Source organism: Eptatretus burgeri, chromosome 6 (genome assembly GCF_056783735.1).
Source record: "Eptatretus burgeri isolate ZD-2024b chromosome 6, Ebu_testis_v1, whole genome shotgun sequence".
Classification (NCBI taxonomy): domain Eukaryota; kingdom Metazoa; phylum Chordata; class Myxini; order Myxiniformes; family Myxinidae; genus Eptatretus; species Eptatretus burgeri.
The window spans coordinates 4407501-4415000 of NC_140966.1; the positions used below are offsets into that span (position 1 = coordinate 4407501).

Genomic DNA, 7500 nt, shown 5'->3' on the forward strand with positions numbered 1-7500 from the left:
CCGATTGTTAGTTAGTTTCGTTTCGGATTGTTAGTTAATTTGCTGTCCGATTGTTAGTTTGGTGTCGGATTGTTAGTTCGTTTGGTGTCCGATTGTTAGTTAGTTTGGTGTCGGATTGTTAGTTAGTTTGGTGTCCGATTGTTAGTTAGTTTGGTGTCGGATTGTTAGTTAGTTTGGTGTCCGATTGTTACTTAGTTCGGTGTCGGATTGTTAGTTACTTTGGTGTCGGATTGTTAGTTAGTTTGGTGTCCGATTGTTCGTTAGTTTGGTGTCGGATTGTTAGTTAGTTTGGTGTCCGATTGTTGGTTAGTTTGGTGTCCGATTGTTAGTTAGTTTGGTGTCCGATTGTTAGTTAGTTTAGTGTCTGATTGTTCGTTAGTTTGGTGTCCAGTTGTTAGTTAGTTTGGTGTCCGGTTGTTAGTTAGTTTAGTGTCCGATTGTTAGTTAGTTTGGTGTCGGATTGTTAGTTAGTTTGGTGTCCGATTGTTAGTTAGTTTGGTGTCGGATTGTTAGTTGGTTTGGTGTCGGATTGTTAGTTAGTTTGGTGTCGGATTGTTAGTTAGTTTGGTGTCCGATTGTTAGTTAGTTTAGTGTCGGATTGTTAGTTAGTTTGGTGTCCGATTGTTAGTTAGTTTCGTTTCGGATTGTTAGTTAATTTGGTGTCCGATTGTTAGTTTGGTGTCGGATTGTTAGTTAGTTTGGTGTCGGATTGTTAGTTAGTTTGGTGTCCGATTGTTAGTTAGTTTGGTGTCCGATTGTTCGTTAGTTTGGTGTCGGATTGTTAGTTAGTTTGGTGTCCGATTGTTAGTTAGTTTGGTGTCGGATTGTTAGTTAGTTTGGTGTCCGATTGTTCGTTAGTTTGGTGTCCGATTGTTAGTTAGTTTGGTGTCCGATTGTTAGTTAGTTTAGTGTCCGATTGTTAGTTAGTTTGGTGTCCGGTTGTTAGTTAGTTTGGTGTCCGGTTGTTAGTTAGTTTGGTGTCGGATTGTTAATGAATCACTTTCTCTTATTCCGTGTCCACAGCCGACAGATTAAAAACAAATTACCATTCACACCTTTTCCAGGAGTCCGAATTCATGTCCATCCGTTTAACCGAACGTGCACGTGCTCCCCACGTCAGAGGTGACGCGTCACGGAATTTTGAAATTCGCGCCATTTCGGTTCCCACGGTCCCAACCCCAACGATCCCGCCGACTAATCAACGTAAGAATACTAACGAATTACGTTGCGATGATGAAAAGGATTGACAGTCGAGGTGCACACGTTTACCTTGACGTTGTCCGACTTGGATTCCAATATTGACCCAGCTGTAAACTCCCACGCTGGTTTTTCACATACAAGGCGAGACATCAATCTGTCCGCCATCGCTCGGAATGATCGGGGACGAACCGACCAGGTGTAAATGTGGAGGCCGAAAGTGACCAGGTATAGGTATTAAGGAAAGCTATAAAGGATAAGTCGAAGGCATTTGACATGTACAAAATAACGGGACTCGAGTCAGACTTGAATCAGTACATCCAGAAGGTGTAAACAGAGGGGAGTTTTAAAAAATAACAACCAGGGTGTGTGTGCTCCGTTAGGGCCCTGTCACACCTTGACGTTTTAGCCAGCGTATGGCAAGGTCTCAAAATGTATGTAAAACGCTGGCGTACACTTCACTATTGATGTTTTAAAAAAAAGTTTTGGGCGTATCATAACGTGTTGGACGTATGCATAACGTACACAGAACGTTTCAATCACATAGATAACTTATACCAAGGAATGCTGAGCGTGTTGTCAGCGTTCACAACCTATGCCCAACGATAGTCTAACTTATGCATTGCGTGCGGCAGTGTATCGCCGGCGATCACGTGGCGTAGGCTATTAATAGGCTGCCGCTCAACGATTTAAATCATAACTGCACTCGACATCGAAGTGTCAACATCACCGTCATACCGAAGAAAAAAAAAAAAAAAACAGGGAGTCTGGAACACTGACGCAAACCATTACCTTGACGTGTTTCGACTTATGAGTAACGTACAAGTAACGTGTGTCAACGTGTATCAACGATCGCGTAACATGCCTACAACTTATGGCCAGCGTATGCGGAACGTGTGTCATACGCCGAGTACGTCGAGAAATTTTCAACATGCTGAAAATTTCTCGACGTACTCGGCGTATGATGACGTACTCAGCGTACTACGATGTATGCCAACATACTACAACGTATGCCAGTGTGCTCTTAACGTATGCAAAACGTACCCACAACGTATCCGACGTGTTCCAGCTTGGTTCGGCAAATTTTTCATACATCGGCATACGCTGGCTAAAACGTCAAGGTGTGACAGCGGCTTGACACTTCAATGTCTAGTGCGGTTATGATTTGAATCGTCGAACCGCAGCCTATTTATAGCCTATGCCACGTGATCGCCGGTGATACACTGCCGCACGCAATGCATAAGTTAGACGATCGTTGGGCATAGGTTGTGAACGCCGACAACACGCTCAGCATTCGTTTGTATAAGTTATCGATATGTGATTGAAACGTCTGTGTACATTACTAATACGTTATGCATACATCCAACACGTTATGATATGCCCAAAACTTAAAAAAAACATCAATAGTTTAGCGTACGCCAGTGTTTTACATACATTTTGAGACCTTGCCATACGCTGGCAAAAACATCAAGGTGTGACAGGGCCTTTAGCAACATTCGCGGTGCTTGCCGCTTGCCAAGCAGTTCGCTTGATCAAAAGTGATCGAACAAGCACTCCAACGGAACGGAATGCTCGGAACCGCTTGACAACATGGCGGTGTCCATGGAAACATTGCCATGCCTTTGAGCGAGCTGTGCAGCATGTTCCACCATCCGTGCTATAAAGACGTTTCACCGCATCTACCAGCTGCCGCGTAAAACGTTACCATCCTCGAGATACACAATTAAAACGCTTCACCGCATCTATTACGAGCTGCTCAAGATGTCACCCACCTTGCGAGATACACAATTAAAACGCTTCACCGCATCTATTACTAGCTGCTGAAGATGTCACCCACCTTGCGAGATACACATTTAAAATGCTTCACCGCATCTATTACGAGCTGCTGAAGATATCACCCACCTTGCGAGATACACATTTAAAACGCTTCACCGCATCTATTACGAGCTGCTGAAGGTGTCACCCACCTTGCGAGATACACAATTAAAACGCTTCACCGCATCTATTACGAGCTGCTGAAGGTGTCACCCACCTTGCGAGATACACAATTAAAACGCTTCACCGCATCTATTACGAGCTGCTGAAGATGTCACCCACCTTGCGAGATACACAATTAAAACGCTTCACCGCATCTATTACGAGCTGCTCAAGATGTCACCCACCTTGCGAGATACACAATTAAAACGCTTCACCGCATCTATTACTAGCTGCTGAAGATGTCACCCACCTTGTGAGATACACATTTAAAACACTTCACCGCATCTATTACGAGCTGCTGAAGATGTCACCCACCTTGCGAGATACACAATCCAAACGCTTCACCGCATCTATTACGAGCTGCTGAAGATATCACCCACCTTGCGAGATACACATTTAAAATGCTTCACCGCATCTATTACGAGCTGCTGAAGATGTCACCCACCTTGCGAGTCACACAATTAAAACGCTTCACCGCATCTAATACGAGCTCCTGAAGATGTCACCCACCTTGCGAGTCGCACAATTAAATTGCTTCACCCCATCTACCACCTGCGTAAAAAGTTAGCACCTGCCAACATCCCCCACAAACAATAGTCAGACTACTCTTCACTGCCACAACTACCCATATTTTACTTGTGTGCAGTGTGTTCTGGGTCTCAATCATTCTTCTCGTCCCGCTGCCTTGACCTGTGTATTTGCCTCTCGCTCTGCTCATTGATCAAACATGGATTCCAAGCGCAAGACCAGTGCGTTGACTGCCAAGAGGCAGAAGAAAATGATGATCCTGAGCGACAAAGCGGAGCTGCTGGACCGGCTGTTGGGAGTACAGAGTGTATGGAGTAAAGAAAGCCACCGTTCGCGACATACGGAAGAACGAGAAGGCAATCCCGGAAAGTGTTGTGGCGAGGACTGTACCGAGCACCAAAGTGGTCAACCACGTCCAGGATGTCCACAAAGAAAGGATGGAGATTTCGTTTGTTATTACTTTATAATTGTTTAAATGGTTCCTCATCTGGTCCCTAATTAATGTCTCCAGCACCTTCCCCACAACTGAAGTCAAACTAACAGGTCTATAGTTTCCCAATTCTTCTCTGGATCCTTTATTAAATAATGGTTTTACATTTGCTACTCTCCAATCCTCCGGTACCTGTCCTGACTCCAGTGAACTATTGAAAATATCCGTTAACATCTCGCTTACCTGATCAGCTACCTCCATTAATACTCTTGGTTGCATATTACCTTGACCCGGAGTCTTATCTTCTCTTAGATTACCTCGCTGTTCCTTTACCTCCTCCTCTCCAACCTGGATCTTCTGTAAAAGCCCTTCCTTACCTCCTCAATAGATACTCTCAGCTATTGGCAATTCTCCTGACTGTTCTTGTATAAATTTGAAGAAAAAATACCTGTTTAATAAGCCTGACATCTCACTTTCATCACTAACCACTCTCCCGGTGCTATTCCTCAATGGGCCCACACCTATTCTCCTATTCTTTTCCCCTGATATACTTAAAGAAACCCTTGTTATTATGTTTAATATTCTTAGCCATGTCCTTCTCATCCTCTCTTTTGGCTTGCCGAGTTATTTTCTCCACTTGCCTCTGTTTACTCCGATAATGATATAAATCTAACTCCAGTCCTGTTATTTTAAACCTAATAAATGCCTTTTGCTTCTCCTGAATAGCGTTCCTTATCTCACTGCTCAACCACCCTGGTCTCTTTCTGTTTCTAGTTTTACACCTCATTGGAATGTACTTACTCTAACCTCTACACTTTTGTTCCTTAAAGGTTTCCCATTTTTCTGATTCTGATTGTCCTGTTGTTAGAGTCTCCCAATCTACATCACTCAATTCTCTCCTCATACCCTCAAGGTTTGCCTTCCTGAAATCTAATAGCTTTACCCTACATTCCTGAACTCCAACCCTTAACAGAATCCTTGCACACACAATGTTATGGTCACTTGCTCCTTCATGCACCCCGACCTCCACCTCCTCCACCATATTGGGATCGTTACTTAAAAGGAGGTCAAACACTGCATTCCCTCTCATGGGATTATCTACAAACTGGGTGAAAAAGGAATCCTAGACTAAAACAAGACTGGAAGCCCCACCAAAACTGATCGATCTGATATCTGAACTCCACTCTGGTACTGAGAGTGCTGTGAGATGTGGTGGTACCATCTCTGACTTATTTCCAGTTGTTACTGGAGTTCATCAGGGGTGTGTACTGGCCCCCACACTTTTCAGCACTTTATGCACTGGATTCTGGGGAGGATGTCAAAGAGATCAAGCTGCGGTGCATCGTTTGGGAATGTCAAGATCTCTGACCTTGATTTCTCAGATGATGCAGTCATCTTTGCAGAGACTTTAGATATCCTTTTGGGGGCCCTCGAGGTGCTGAATGAGGAGTCGGAGCCGCTGGGATTATGGGTGTCCTAGGTCAAAACTAAGATTCAGGCTTTCAATGACATCTTGGATGCTGCTGTCCTGTCTGTACTATTTGTGGTGAGGATGTTGAGGTCATGGAGAGATTCATTTACCTTGGAAGTGATATTCATGTCTCTGCTGGCTGCGAGTCAGAGGTCAATAGATGTTTGGGTCGGGGCCTAGGGAGTCATGGATTCACTGGATAATGGGTGTGGCGCTGCCGTCACCTGTGCGGGAGGACGAAAGTCCAAGTCTTCAGGTCCTTGGTGCTTCCAGTCTTACTCTATGGATGTGAGACTTTGACTCTGACCAGGGATCTGAGACGGACACTTCATTCCTTTGGTACCAGGTCTCATCGGAGAATCCTTGGCTATCACTGATTGGACTTTGTGTCCAGCGAGCGGTTGTTGAGAGAGACTCAAATGAGATTTGTTACCTGCCTAGTCCGTGAGCGTCAGCTGCGGCTGTATGGACATGTGGCTCGTTTTCCTGACGCTGATCCTGCTCACCAGATTCTCTCAGCGAGGGAGTCTCGTGAGTGGAGGAGGCCAGTGGGTCGACCACGTGCCTCGTGGTTGCAGCAGGTTGGTCGGCATCTCAAGGAGATGGGGATGGGCCAGGCTTCTGCCTGGGGGATGGCCAGACGGAGGCCCCTGGAGTACTGGCGGAAAGTGGACGCAGCGATGCGCTGCTCTGGCGCGTGCTCCCACACCTGACCATTTCTCTTCCTGAAATTCAATTTTTTTTTTTGCCTGTCCTTATAAATCACAATTACATCATCAGTTCCTTCCTTCATAGCTTCCTCACTCTCTGCTGACCAAAAAAAGCCTGAATTTCTTACTCAATTCCCACTGCAAACCTTGCTGCCCCCTTTCTATTTAACATGTGGCCTCTGGTCATCATTCAGGAAACACTCCTTTTGTCTCTGAAATGATTCCCACTGTTTATTAAATGTAAAACCTTCCTCCCTCCACTATTCTTCCAGCCATTGGTTGATATCTATCGCTCTGTTCATAATTTCTATATTGTTTCCTTATCTTGGGAGAATCCCAGAAAACAGGACCTCACGACCCTTTCCTGTCAGCCACTTTACTCACCCAACATCCTGTATCTATTTTTCAAAACCTCTGAGTAAACGTTCCCGACATCATTCGCTCGGAGGTGTACCACAACCAACTTCTTCCTTTTGTGACGCGATACCATATCGTTTACCCTTCCTTCAATGTCCCGAACTCCTGTTCGTTCAAAACTGCACACAATTCTGTTTACGATCCTTCCTGCCGAATGAGGAATCGACATTTTCAATTGTCTCATCGCCCACAAAAACTCCCATACCTGCTCCCGCGGCGCCCTCACCGCTGCCTGCTCCCGCGGCGCCCTCACCGCTGCCTGCTCCCGCGGCGCCCTCACCGCTGCCTGCTCCCGCGGCGCCCTCACCGCTGCCTGCTCCCGCGGCGCCCTCACCGCTGCCTGCTCCCGCGGCGCCCTCACCGCTGCCTGCTCCCGCGGCGCCCTCACCGCTGCCTGCTCCCGCGGCGCCCTCACCGCTGCCTGCTCCCGCGGCGCCCTCACCGCTGCCTGCTCCCGCGGCGCCCTCACCGCTGCCTGCTCCCGCGGCGCCCTCACCGCTGCCTGCTCCCGCGGCGCCCTCACCGCTGCCTGCTCCCGCGGCGCCCTCACCGCTGCCTGCTCCCGCGGCGCCCTCACCGCTGCCTGCTCCCGCGGCGCCCTCACCGCTGCCTGCTCCCGCGGCGCCCTCACCGCTGCCTGCTCCCGCGGCGCCCTCACCGCTGCCTGCTCCCGCGGCGCCCTCACCGCTGCCTGCTCTCGCGGCGCCCTCACCGCTGCCTGCTCTCGCGGCGCCCTCACCGCTGCCTGCTCTCGCGGAGCCCTCACCGCT

General features: G+C 47.6%; 1 long non-coding RNA gene across 3 annotated transcripts in view; it reads right to left on the minus strand.

Annotated features, from left to right (window-relative positions):
* LOC147024147 (uncharacterized) overlaps nucleotides 1-1126 on the minus strand; it is a 9256-nt gene extending 8130 nt beyond the window's left edge. Inside the window, exon 1 of one of the 3 annotated variants that reach the window (XR_015058896.1) lies at nucleotides 1056-1126. This is a non-coding gene — a long non-coding RNA (uncharacterized LOC147024147). Of the gene's footprint in view, nucleotides 1-1046 lie in introns of all 3 variants that reach the window. The other 2 variants (XR_015058895.1, XR_015058897.1) reach the window with 2 other exon arrangements.
* Between the last annotated feature and the right edge of the window lie 6374 nt (nucleotides 1127-7500).